Source organism: Sorex fumeus, unplaced genomic scaffold, assembly GCF_029834395.1.
Source record: "Sorex fumeus unplaced genomic scaffold, SorFum_2.1 ptg000061l, whole genome shotgun sequence".
Classification (NCBI taxonomy): domain Eukaryota; kingdom Metazoa; phylum Chordata; class Mammalia; order Eulipotyphla; family Soricidae; genus Sorex; species Sorex fumeus.
In genome coordinates, this window is record NW_026606118.1 from 5,591,246 (window position 1) to 5,606,022 (window position 14,777).

Consider the following 14,777-nt stretch of genomic DNA (forward strand, 5'->3'; position numbering starts at 1 on the left):
CGTGCTAGGTGAAAGGGAAGCTCAGACAGAGAAGAGAGCACCAAATAAAGGGTGTTGTGAGGACCCTCCCAGGGTGGGAGAAGCATGCTGCTAAAAGTAATCTATACACCAAACATGATTGCCACTCAATGCCTCTCTTACAAAACACAGTACCCAAAAGAAGAGAGAGAGAACAAGGGGGAATGCCCTGCCACAGAGGCAGGGTGGGATGGGGGGGATGGGGGATGGGAGGGATGCTGGGACCCGTGGTGGTGGAGGATGGGCACTGGTGGAGAAATGGGTACTTGATCATTGTATAACTGAAACCCAAGCACAAAAATTTATAAGTCTATAACTGTACCTCATGGTGTTTCACTAATAAAAAAATAAAAAATAAAAATTAAAAAATAAATAAATAAAAGTAAAAGAAATATATATCTTGAGGGGCTGGAAAGAGAGTACAACAGAAGGGAGTTTGTTTGAAAGTGTCTGATGTGGGTACAACCCCTGGGACCAAATATGGTCCCTTGAGTCCACCAGGAGTAATTCTTGACAGCAGAGTCAGGAGTTAGCCCTAAGCACAGCCAGGTATAGCCCAGATACAAAAAAGACATTAAATTAATTAAATTATCTTGAGATTTCAGATTTTATTTAATTTAGCTATTTATTGGTTTGGGGGCCATGTGGGGTTTTCACCCTATGATACTAAGGATTTACTACTAGCTTTGCACTCAGGAATCACTCCCGGCAATGTTCAGGGCACTGATGGGATGCTGGGGATTGAACCAGAACTGACCGCATGCAAGGCAAGCATCTTACCCACTGTGGTATTACTTCAATCTCAAGATTTCTAATGTTAAATGTCTACATAAAAATGATCCTTTTCTTAGCGGTCACCCTTCACAAGGCGCATAAATACAAGCACATTCGATGAAGAGCACAAGAAGAAAGAAAATGGACAGAAGGCAACTGATTTCACAGAGGAGATGTCCAGATGAATTTCCAAGCTGGGGAGAAGGCTGGGGAAGCTAAGGAATGAGGCTCCAGGTTCTGGGAGAGGCGCAGAATTTGGCTAAAACCAGGGCTTAGGTGAAAAAAGTCACAGGTGACAGGTCAGTCCAGTCACGCAGGACCCGCACATCTACCCACACCCCAGAGCACGCTGCCTTTAGAGACTAAGGAGCTGGTACCAAGTACTCCTTCCCCACGGTACCAGACACTGAAGCATGGCAGTGTGAAGCTAAGAGCCAGCCCTGGAAACACTAAGCACAGTGAAGAAGGTGACAAGACCAGTGGGAGATTTTCTGAGAAGTTACATGTAATCTGAGGGATTCTGGATTCGGGTGCAGGTCTGTCTAGCAGAGACATGTTATCTTTTTTTTGTTTGTTTTTCTTTTTGGGTCACACCCGGCAATGCTCAGGGGTTACTTCTGGCTCTGCACTCAGGAATTACCCCTGGCAGTGCTCAGGGAACCATGTGGAATGCTTGGCTGCATGCAAGGCAAATGCCCTACCCACTGTGCTATTGCTCCAGCCTGAGATATGTTACCTTGATTAAGTTACTTAACATCTCTGTACCTCAGTTAAGTCATCTATAAGGTGAAGATAAAAATAGGCTCAAAGTCACAGAGCAGATGTCAGGATTAAATGAGTTAACACTCTAAAGATGCTGTCTAGCACAGAGTAATCATTCCAAAACACCTGTTTTTCCTCCTCCTCCCCCTCTACTACCATTACCTATATTGCCCAGCACTTACATTTATTTTTGGATCGAGATTGGTTGCCTTCTACCTTAATCCCACCAAGTGTGGTACACTACTCTGTGGAGTACAGTATGAACCCTCTCACGTTCTCTGCTCTAGGAATGCTAGCAGCAGGAATAATCTCTCAGGCATCCAACTGGAACCACCATATCTACAGCAATGAATGATCTTCAGACTTGGGACTTTAAGATAGTAGAAAGGCACAAAGGCAACACAACTGACCCATACACCTGAGCTGAGGGGAAGGATGGCGGACAGGAAAGGGTGCTGGGATCCTTAGGGGAGAGGTGGGTGTACTGATGATGGGTGCAGTGTTGGAGTTATATGCATGGGAGACCATATTAACAGTACTGTAAAAGAGTAACATCAACCAATAGAAAAAGTTAAAAAAATATCTGAACAACCAAGAGGAATATGTTTGGGTATGAACATCTGAGCACTGACAACAAAACAATTCTTCCCCAATTATTCCACAACAAAACCTATTAATTGAAATGTAACCATCAGTACACACTTGCAAACAGAAGTTTCCAATAGTTCTATGGTACAATATTTTTAAGCATCATAATGAAATTTCAGATATCTAAGATAAATCAGCTGCCAAACTTCCATATTCTATAAAATGTTATATATAAAGATTATCAATAATTTTTAAATCTGGCTAATTATACAAAGGCTTCATGATGTACCAAGCAATTATTTTGCTTCACAAATAATAACAGGAGAGGAAAACAGGAGGTAGATAGAGCAGACAACATTGCTACAGTAAAATATGTATGCATATATTTTACATATTTATATATATGTGTGTGTATGAAAACCAAATGTCAACAATTTAATTCTAACAAGCATCATGAGGGAACTACTACTCATGTGAGAGGAGTAAAAGCAGTAAAGGCAGAGAGAGACACAAGCTGTAGAGATGTCTCCAGACACCAGACATGCCACCTCATTCCTGGGGCACCCGGAACAGGGCGGGTAAGTCCAGCACCAGTCCCAGTAGAGTCCGAGCAACCAAAAACCTCCAGAATCCAATCGCTGCCATGTTCATGGCCAATCTCCACAGGCTCAAGACGAGCCCCTCACGCGTGACAATGAATCAGCTGAAAAACTCAGGTATTCAGCTTTTGTGACCGAAATCTCCAGGCTCCAGCAGAACTGGAAAGGGGAGACTTCCCCCAATTCCCTATCTTTCTGGGAGCCTGGCAGTCACGCACACAAACTACCCCTGGAGCCATATAAGCTCATTAACAGCATAATCTTGAGACTCAAGAATAAAAACTCAGAAGAGAGCAACAAGAAGCAGATATGCTTCTGGACCCCAAAGTAATCTCCAGTTGTATCACCTTATTTAAAATTTTAGAATCCCTGGAAATTTCATACTCCACTCCACTGATGTACCAAGAGTAGCACACCACATTTGTTGGGATTAAAGTAGAAAGCAACCAATCTCGATCCAAAAATAAATAAACATTAGTACACAAGGCTCAACATGTTAGTAATCTCTTATACAAAGACTTAATGGCTCTAGGGTGAGATACAATAAAGGTAAAGGTAAAGGCCCTCCCGTTGATCGCCGATTTGCTCGAGCGGGCCCAGTAACGTCTCCATTGGAGACTTTGTTGTTACTGTGTCTGGCATATCGAATACGTCACGGGGAGCTTGCCAGGCTCTGCCGTGCGGGCGAGATACTCTTGGTAGCTTGCCAGGCTCTCCGAGAGGGGCGGAGGAATCGAACTCGGGTCGGCCATGTTGGCTGCGTGCAAGGCAAACGCCCTACCGCTGTGCTATCGCTTCACAGATTTTCCTCTAAGGAAATTTTTTGGGATCATTTTTAATTCATTACCTGTAACAAGCTATACAAAATAAATTATTTAGGACTTGCTTTTGGGGGAGGCTTAGGTGGTGAGAGGAAAAGTCAAAATAATGGTGGTGGGAAGGTGTTATGGTGGTGGGACTGGGGTTAGAGCATTGAACGTAATAAATTATTGTGAACAACTTTATTTAAAATAAAATTGCAGAAAGATAAAATAAATGCTGCAGAGAGAAATTTTAAAAATACAAAAATGTCTTCAAATTCTGAAAGAACCAATGTAGAAATTATACAGATATAAATTATCAAGAGTGAGGGGAGAATTAAGGCATTTTAAGACAAACAAGTCTTAAATTTCACAATTTACAAATTCTTTCTTAGGAAGATACTGGAGATTATACTCAAATATAAAAAGAGTTAAATACAGAAAGACAAAGATACACAAGACAAAAGATCAGCAAAATAAGGGACAAAGGGAATTTCTAAGACGCAGTGGGTAAAGGGAAGTCCAGGAGGGCAGCTGGGAAGCACAGCCACTAAGCCACTGAGTCAGAAAGAACCCAGAGGACAGAAAACCTACAGGTGGAAGAAAATAACAAGAAGAACTGAAAAATCATCTTACTGCATGTAGGTATAGCAACAGCGGGTTCCTAAAACAATACTAACTATACAAACATGATACCCAATAAAAATCAAGCAAATAAATGTGTAGAAATGTGAGGAAGATAGAATTTTGTCCCCTCCAAAAGAGAAAATTTTTTATCATGAGGGGAAAAAGACTGGATAACTAAGAGAGCATAATCATATTACCCTCCATGACTCATCTGGGCACAACACTAACACGGTTTAAGTAACATAAACACTGAATAATGAGTGAAGCAATTACGCTGATCCAGAAACACTGAGATGACTAGATAGCAGGGCGAAGAAGAACGCTACATCTCCACCTACACCAAGAGGAAAGAAACAATAGGATTCAAAACAAAACAGATTCATCAAACAGATGTTAATATAAGCCTCCGCTGATGGGAAGGAGAAAGGAACTGTATCATTGCTATTATTCCTTATTAGTACTTACCATGTATAAAATATTACCCTGATATAACTAATACCTAAATACTAAGCTTGTATAAAAACAAGTGTGAATTTAAATGAAATGAAAAATCTGACAATAACGTGATTTTAAAAAAAAAAACCCTCCACTTTCTTCCTCTTTGCTCAAACAATCTTCTGTTCAAGGTAAGAACTCATAAGACACATTATTTTGCAGAAACCACTATTAGCAGTGAATGGATCAGGGAGTGGGGGGAGCAACCAGAGCTACACCCAACAGCCCTAGAGTGGGGCATGTGGAATCAGGGCCTTGCAAATTCCCAGTCCCATAACTTCTAGTTTCTTAAACTGTGGATCCCATGTGGATCAGAGAACTAACTGTCGAGGTCATGAGGAATCTGGCAACAGCAAAAGATTTCCAAACATGCAAGACCCAAAAATTAATTCAGAGACCAACTACATAATGAATCCTAGGTGTTTGGCAGATGTCACTTGTATTGTATTTCTTCCTCCCACCCCTCTCTTTGGTTTGGGGGACCACGCATGGAAATGCTCAGGGCTTACTCCTGATACTGCACTCAGGAAATTACTCCTGGTGGTGCTTTGAGGGACCATATGGGATGACAGAGTCGAACCCGGATCAGCTATATATAAAGCAAGTGGCCTCCCCATTGTACTCTCTCTTCAGCCCCCAAATTGCATTCTTAAAGAAAAAGAGATAAGAGTGGGAAAAGTTTAAGAAGCCCTGGCTTAAGATATTTTGGGGTGTGGAGGAAGGGGTTGGAGACACACGCAGTGATGCTCATGGGTTACTGCACACAGTAATTAATTACTCCTGATGGTGCTTCATATGGGATGCCAGGATCAAACCTCAGTTGTCTACATGCAAGGCAACTCTCTACCTGCTGGACTATCACTCGGGGCCTTAAGACGTATTTTAAAGAGCTTTTTTTTCAAATACCTCAGTCTACATTTAATTAGGCAGAGCCACAGCACTGCAGGTAAGGCGTTTGCCTTGCACGTGGCCAACCCGGGATCCGTTCCTCCGCCCCTCTCGGAGAGCCCAGCAAGCTACCGAGAGTATCCCGCCCGCACGACAGAGTCTGGCAAGCTACCCGTAAAGTATTCGATATGCCAAAAACAGTTAACAAGTCTCACATGGAGACATTACTGGTGCCCACTTGAGCAAATCGATGAACAACGGGAAAACAGTGCTACAGTGCTACATTTAACTATATTTCTGAACCAAGGAGTGAGGCCAGTTCATTCATACACACAGCATTATGGTGGCTGATGCTCAGACACTACCTTTTTTTTTTTTTGGTTTTTCTTTGTTTGGGGGTCACACACAGGCCTGCTAAGGGCTTACTCCTGGCTTTGCACTCATAAACTTATACTCCTGGAGGTGCTCAGGGGACCACATGGGATGTTAGGGAGCAAACCCAGGTCAGTCAGATATAAGGCAAAAACCTACCTATCTACTATCACTCCAGCCCCTTTATTTCCATAAAATTAATTATGATCAATGCTGTGGACTCTGTAACTCCCATTGGTAGGGAAAAGCACTAAACTGAGTAACAATGTTTATACTCACATTCCCCCCACCCCAACACTTCTATTTGAATATGACACTCTTCTAATTTTGTAGTACAATCAAATCCCAGCGGTAGGGCATTTGCCTTGCGCACAGCCAGCCCAGCTAAGCCGGGCTCGATTCCTCCGCCCCTCTCGGAGAGCCCGGCAAGCTACCAAGAGTATCTCGCCTGTGCAGCAAAGCCTGGCAAGCTACCCGTGACGTATTCAATATGCCAAACACAGTAACAAGTCTCAAAATGGAGACGTTACTGGGCCCGCTTGAGAAAATCGATGAACAACGGGAGGACAGTGTGTTAATCAAATCCAAAAAATTGTCTCTTTTGGAAGAAGGAAGGGGGCAGAAGAGGAAAGGAAGGATTGGGTCATGCCTAGTGGTGCTTGGTGACTGCTTCTAGCTTTGTGCTCAAGAGCTAAACCCTACTGGGACACAATTTGGTGGCAGTATGTGGTGGCAGGGACAGAATCTGGAGCTACTGCAAGCAAAGCATGTGCTCAGCCCACTGAGCTGGCTGACAGCTCTCATTGTCTTTGCTATTGTAGATAGTGCTGCAATGAACATAGGCGTGCAGATATTATGGGGGGTCACTAGGGTACATTCTCAAGAGTAGGCTTTCTGGGTGAAACAAAAACTCAATTTTTAGGGTTTTTTTTTTTAATAAATCTCCATATTGTTTTCAGAAAGACTGGACCAATCGGCATTTCCATCAGCAATGAATTAAAGTCCCTTTCTCTCTGCATCAGTGCTAGCACTGGTTTGTTCTCTTTGATGTGTGCCAATCTCTGTGGCATGAGATGGTATGTCATTGTTTTGATTTGTATCTCCCTGATAATCAGTGATATAGAGCACTTGTTCGTGTGCCTTTTGGCCATTCATATTTCTTCTGCAAGAAACTTTCTATTCACTTCTTTACCCCATTTTTTGATAGGTTGTATGTTTTTTTCTTGTAAAGTTCTACCAGTGCCTTATATATGTTAGGTATTAACCCCTTTTCAGATAAGTATAAATTATTCTTCCCATTCCTGGACTAGTGTGTATTCTGATAACTGTTTCCTTTCAAGTGCAGAAGCTTCTTAGTTAAATGTAGTCTCAATTGTTTATCTTTGCTTCCACTTGCTTGGTCAGAACTGTTTTATCCTTGAAGAGGCCTTTGGCATGAAGTTTTTTATTTTTAGGAGCAAAAAATATTAAGTGGAGCAAGAAAGGCATCTTCAACAAGTGCTCGAAAAACTGGTCAGCCACATTCAAAAGAAAAATCAACTCAGACCTCTTTCTAATGGCATGCACAAAAATCAAATAGAAATGGACTTAAGAGCTTGATATCAGACCTGAATCCATAAGGTAAACAGAAAAATGCAGGCAGAACTCTCCATGACTTTGAACCTTTATTTATTTATTTTTAATCATGACTTAACTTTTGGTCCCAGCAGTCCCAAGAAATTTCACATTCCCAATAATTTCCAGAGTTCAATCGGTAGTGGAAGTGGAGAGCAGACCCCAGAGAGCATAAAGCAGTCCCACCACCGCTGGCCTAGTTACCATCACACCTGGGAGGAGCCAAAGATGCCACAGCCGACCCCAGTCACCATCATTGCAACCATGAGGCTGAGACCCAGCAGCTGCCAGCTGCACCCCCCATTCCATCCTCTCCCTGCTCCCTGCCTGCCCCCTTAGTGCTGCCAACACCAAGCCAACACAATGATGGTTTTGGAACAGAAAAATGGTTCCATGTAAGGAATAGATATGATTTCATCAACAGGAATGACAGCGAGTTAGATGTATTTTACACCACATTGCTATAAAGAATAACCCCAGGAAGTAGCTTCGTGCTGTAGAAGACGAGGGTTGGATGTTGTTGAAGGAGAAAAGGGTGCAGAGACAGTAAACGTTGTAGGCGCTGGTGGAGTTCCAGAGCAAGACAGGAAATCTGCAGCAGGCAGTACCCGTTATAGACGCTATCCACGTTGCAGGGGTCCTCCACGCAATTACCATAATATTGAGAACGGGGAAAAGAGCAAGGGAACTGAAAGTGCTCCCAAAGGCCAGGCACAACAGCACAGACCATCTCGCAGGTGATGGTCTCACTTTACTGAGACCCTATGGTTGTCGACCACAGTCTTCCAACCCTCCTGTACAGAGAAGAGATGGAGAGTGCTAACAAGTCAGGTGCAGGAGAACAAGGCAGACAAGGCAGTGAGGCAACATATGTATCAAGGTTATACACCAGGATTCCACAGGGGCCTCCTCGCCTAAAGATGGCAATGTAGACAAGGGAAGTCATGAGACCCAAAGTCAGCAGCCACCTCAAAGTCGGTGCCACTGCACGATGCCCAGAAAACCCTAAATCACACGATGGCAAAGAGACAAAAGCAGCTGATCCACCAGCCAAGAATCCTTCCACTCCTGAGGTTGAGCAGGGCGGGGCTGAGCAAATGCCAGTTCACCCTTACCAATTCGGGTTTAGTCTCTCAACAAGAAGAAACGAACATGAAATTTCAGCAATAAGAAACAAACAAAAGATTGGAGCTGAAGATCTTAAGTGCTTCCTTTGTGCCCATTAGCCAGATAAACAGAACTCTGCATTATCTGTGCAGCATGGGATTTTTATTATTTTACTGAAAGATGTTTCTTTTTGGTAATGACAAACATGTTTTAAGAAAAAAATTTTTAAAAAAAGAAGCCTATTTTTTTTTCAATATGCCTTTAAAGGCTTTTTAAATTGTTTTATAGCTAGTCAAGTTGAGATTTTTAAGAATCTTATTTTTAATTTGTAATAAAAATTTTACAAGTTGAGTTTAAAAAAAACTCTACAAACTGCAAGCACCTGTTAATAAAGGTCTTAACTAATTTTTTAAAATAAATTTAAAAAAACAATTTCCAACATCTCTTCAGTGTCCAAAACACACATTATGAGTGTTCATTTGTTCACTCTATATATAATCTTACAGAAGAAAAATCACATGGGACATGAATTCAGACTCAAGGTTTTCTAGCATCATCATCTAGCTCCAACTTTCAAATTTCTGTAACTTTGAGGTTCTTCAACTGTATAGCATAGACACCACCATGCTGAGACCGCTCTCCACACACATGAAGGTACCGGCAGAGGAACAAAGGCATGCGGGTCCCGGGGCTGAGATCTCCAAGCCGACTCGGATCAGGGCTAAACATCCTCCACCCAGATCCTCCAAATTCCAGGAGGCAGGGGGGGTCACACCCACCAACTGGCCCCCTGGCACCGTGTAATCCCATCAACGGCCAAGACTCCGAGACTATAAAACCCAGCTTCCGGAAGAGAACAGCGCGGCTGCATTCAAATCCGTGCGACATTTTATTATCTCATTCCTACTTTGGACAAACTGGCAAGCTACCGAATGTAACCTGCCCACATGGCAGAGTCTGGCAAACTCCCCGTGGCGTACCCAATATACCAAATACCAGTAACAATGATGGGTCTCATTCTCCTAAAGAGCCTTGAATATGGCACTTTTTTAGAAATCTCAGGGCTAGGACGAAGGAGACGTTACTGGGGCCTGCTCGAAGCAATCGACGAATAACAGGATGATCGTGATCGTGATCGTGATAGCATAGATAATAAAATCCAGTTTAAAGAGTTTGTTAGAACTTAGAAGAGTTTGCCACCAGCAGGTCAATCTGTACCTCTGAGGCAAGTGCATCAGCAGCCTGATGGCGCCGTCAGACTTTCAGATATCCCAAAATTGCTGCTGTGCCTTTGGCCAGACCCCAATAACTTGGGGCCAAGTTTACCAAGAAAATACAAATGGTCAACAAAAGGTAGAGATACAGACACAGCAGCAAAGAACACTGCTGGAGGGCACCACAGCTCGCAGAGAATGCTCCAAGTCCCAAACAGAGCCAATCTCACCGGGATGTCCCAGATGGGGTAGGTGCCGCAACCTGCCTTCTCCAGATGGAAGCCCAGTGACCATGAGTCTCTACAAGCATAGCTTGGGCACGTGGGAACCAGGACATTTTTTCCAAACCACGCGGCTGCATAAGTGGCCGCGCGACATCTCCTTATATATATAAAGTGATCAATGGAAAATAAATCATCCAACGTTTCTTCCTGAAAATCAGGCTTCACTCTTTTGCAAACCACAACACTCAAAAGGAGAGAGAGAACAGAGGGGAATGCCCTGCCACAGAGGCAGGGTGGGATGGGGGTTGGGGGTAGGGAGGGATACTGGGATCCGTGGTGGTGGGAAATGGGCACTGGTAGAGGGAGGGGTATTCGAAATAAAAAAATAAAAAATAATAAAGTAAACTATTGAAAAGACAAAAAAAAGGTAGAGATACAAATCTCACATTGCAGATTAAATTCTAGATGCCTGGCACAGGACAGAGAAGCAATCCTTCTGCTGATTGCATATAGGTTTTATGTCTTAATTGTGGAAATAGGCATTTTAAAAGACAGTCTCTGGTCTCATGACTTAGAATGAGAACTGAATTTGATACTCTAAGAATTAGAAAGAACACAGTTGTGTAAAGAGGGTATGAGGAATTCACATCACCCATCTATATATATGCGTTCATTTCCAAAGTCCTTTCCAAAATATATTCTCATAGATTCTTACAATAAATCCAGAAGAAAGGAGCTATTTCAATTAGATTGTGAATAAACTAATGAACTGAATGACTTGGAGAGGACCACACCAGCTAGTTATGTGAGTTGTAGCTCAAACTTTTTGGAACGGAGCTATGAAAACACAGCAGCAGAGAGAGTAAAGAAACAAACCATCACCAAAGGAATAAAAGTAAAACTCAGTCCGCCTTTTCATTCCGTTTATCATGGTGCTATCACAGAGATCACAAACCTAGCAAACATAAACCTACACAAACCTACCAAATTCTTTCTATCAATAATTTATGAGGCAGACAAAAGATGTATAATCACTTTTCCCTGAATTTAATTCAAACTTCGCCAAAGTTTTTCACTAAAACAGGTATAAATCTGTAAATGTTAAATCCTATATTCATTTGAAATTAAAAGGGTTTTCCCATCTCTCCAAAGCTGAAGAAAGTTAATCAACATCATGTTCAGTAATGCAATGATACACCCAGACTCAGTAGTGACCCAGTAGAGAGGATCTTCCAGAAAGGGGAACTCAAGAAAACAGGGTGAAGTCTACCTTTTGACTCTCCATAGAGCTATGCAATGGAAACCTAGGATTCAACTGCAAGATCACTAGAATCATTTACAACAGTGCCACCGATTCTGAGAGTCCTTTTCCTTCTGGAATTCTGACTTAGGTCAGCCAATGTTTCAGGAATGGCAAAAGATCTGTCACTGTCACTGTCCTCCCGTTGTTTATCGATTTTGCTCGAGTGGGCACCGGTAATGTCTCACAACAAATTGTGAGACTTGTTGCTACTGTTTTTGGCATATCAAATATGTCACGGGTAGCTTGCCAGGCTTTGCTGTGCGGGCAAGATACTCTTGGTAGCTTGCCGGGCTCTCTGAGAGGGGTGGAGGAATCGAACCCAGGCCGGCTGCGTGCAAGGCAGCTATAGCACAGCGGGTAGGGTAAAAGATCACCAAAATATATTAAATATCTGGACCAGAGTGAGAGTACAGCTGGTAAAGTGCCTGCCTTGCATACAGCTGATCCAGATTTGACCCCTGACATCCCATATGGTCCCAGCCCTGCAATGAGGAGTCATCCCAGAGCACAGAACCAAGAGTAAGCCCTAAACACCACTGGCTGTGACCCAAAGACATACATACACACATACATGTACATACATATATGCATATGATATAAATTTTTAACAACATTTCGGCAACTCTTGAGAAGCTAAAAAAACCTTGCTACGGAACTCTCACAGTGGTTCATAGAGCAGAATGCACAAAGACAAGTTTGGAGGCTTGAATGCGCAGAAACATATTTCAGTCATCATTTGGAAATCAAACGGGCGGGGGGTGGTCTCGTGAGTGCAGATTTCTGAAATCCTGAGTGTCTGGTCTTGGGGTAATCGACTGAGTGAAAAGGAAAGAAAAAGTTTGGTGACTAATGAAGCAGAGGAAAATGCATTCTCTTGGAGTGTCTTACAGTCTGAGATACACAGAGATTGACATCTAATTTTATATATTTTTCAAATTTTTTGTTTTGAGAGACTGAAGAGATAACACAGCAGGTAGGGTGTTTGCCGTGCATGTGACTGACCCAGGTTCGCATCCCATATGGTCCACTGAGCACCATCAGGAGTAATTACTGAGTGCAAAACCAGGAGTAAACCCCTGTGCATCGCCAGGTGTGACCCAAAAAGCAAAAAATATATATATGTATTTTGGGCAACATTTTGGGTTTTCAAACTGTTATTAGTACAATTTTATACATGAACTATTTCAGCACCACACCCTCTCACCCACGTGTCCACTTTCCTCATCACTGTCCCAGGGTCACTAACTCCACCCCAAATCAAAGAATAAATAGCAATTGAAACACAGAAAGATGGCAGGCAGGAGGTGAAATTTGAAAGTCCTCAGCATATAGATGAACTTAAAGCCAATCTTGAGATAATCTAGGAAAAGATTCAATCTGGGTCTTCCAACATTTAAAGATGAGGTAAAAAAATAAAATAAAAATAAATACAAACAGTGCTAGAGATATAGAAAGTAGGGTATCTGCCTTGCATACAGCCAACCTGGGTTCAATCCCTGACACCCCATATGGTCTCCTGAGCACTGCCAGGAGTAATTCCTAGTGCAGAGCAAGAAGTAAACCTTGAGCATTGCCAGGCGTGCCCTCCAAAAATAAATAAATAAGGAAAAGAAACGAAAAAAAATAAAACAGTGGTAAATAGAGGCCAACAAGTGAGAAGAAAGCCTGAAAAGCACAGACCCTGAAAAGGAAGACAGCTAACCTATAAGCTGAGCAATAGGAGGTCACTGCAAAATGACTACTTTAGCAGAGTCACAGAAAAAAGATACCACGCTGAAGTGAACCAACAAGAAAATTCTAGTAAATAAGGAATGCTTTCAACTGTGAGAGAAAAGAAAGTTAAAAACAAGAAAAGAGCATCTTCTGTGAGCTTTACCACCCTACACAAGTCGAGGGTGACATAAACTACAACAACTGCAGAAATCTGTTCCTGCTCCATGGCAAGCTGTGGGTGGACTGTGGGAGTTGTGATGGGCAAGGGCAGTTCTACGACCAGCAGCTACTAAATTCTTCTAACAATGTGAAAAGTCAGAGGAATAACCCAAGTCTTAGATGAGACCTGAACATACTGATCCCATTTCCTAGACTTGGTCCCAACCAAAAAAATCACGTTATCCGAAGCGAGAACGTGAGACCAAGAGAACTGTGAGATAGATAGGAAGTGGGTATTGTTCTAAGCCACTGAGTCTGAAGGAGTTTGTTATATAGCATTAAAAAACCTATCTTCAAAAGAGTTCCTATTTCAAAACTGTAAGAGAGAGAATCCAGAGAGATAGCAGAAGGGTGAAGGCACTTGTCTTGAGTGCAACTACCTGGGGTCAAACTCCAGCACCACCTGTCTCCCCCGAACAATGTCAGATGTGGCCCTGCAGCACCACTGGGTGCAGTTTCTGAGGGCCGCTGGAGAGGGGCCTCCAAGTCTCCCCTCAAGTTACTTCAAGTCTCCAGGACATCGCCTGATGAGTCCCCAAAAGTTTTAGTAAAAAATAAAAGTAGAGATCTGGAGCAATAGTAGAGGGCATTTGCCTTGTACATGGTCCACCAGGGTTCGATCCACAGCACCCCATATGGACCCCTGAGCCTGCCAGGACTAATTCCTGAGCACAAAGCCTGGAGTAAACCTGAGTACCACCAGACGTGGCCCTCCTCCCCTCAAAATATAAGCTGTATCTGAATACATAATGCATGTGCCTATGTTTGTGTGCAGTTGGCATATCACTTAATCACTTAATCATTTAACTTCCCGTTAGTCGTCGATTTGCTCGAGCGGGCGCCAGTAATGTCTCCATTTGTCCCTGTCGCGTGCTAGTGTAGCCCAATGGCATCTGTTCGCTCTGGGAACATGAAGGGCCTCAAACCGATCGTTCATGATCTTGACGAAGAAGTCTGACCATCTGGTAGGTGGGCGGCCACGCAGTCTTTTGACATCCCGTGGAATCCAGTCGGTAACAGCTCTAGTCCAGCAGTCGTCTTTAAATCTCATTACGTGACCAGCCCATCTGATTTTCGACTCCTTGGCAAATGAGACAGCATCCCTGATTCTTGATCGTCGACGGATGTCAGAACTCCGGATTCTTTCTCTCATTTGAGTGAAACGTGACATTCCAAGCATAGCTCTTTCTATTCTTCTTTGGGAGACCTGAATAGCGTTCTCATCTTGTTTGCGTAGGGCCCAGGTCTCTGAGGCATATGTTAATGCAGGAAGAACAGTGGAATCAAAGAGATGTGCCCGGAGCCGGAGGTTCTTCGTCCTCTTAGCTATTTCTTCGACGTTCTTGAAGGCGTTCCAAGCCGCTCTCTTCCTCCTGCACAGCTCGGGTGCCAGGTCATTTGTCATGTTGACCTCTCGACCTAGGTACACATAGCTGTTGCATTCAGAGATGGTCGTTCCA

The 14,777-nt window shown here is 43.0% G+C and overlaps 1 protein-coding gene and 1 pseudogene across 2 annotated transcripts in view; one reads left to right on the top strand and one right to left on the bottom strand.

Moving 5' to 3' along the window:
- Positions 1–8,763, top strand: part of LOC130034499 (Y-box-binding protein 1-like) — a 62,851-nt pseudogene extending 54,088 nt beyond the window's left edge.
- TULP4 (TUB like protein 4) overlaps positions 1–14,777 on the bottom strand; it is a 174,823-nt gene that overhangs the window by 155,859 nt on the left and 4,187 nt on the right. The window lies entirely within an intron of this gene.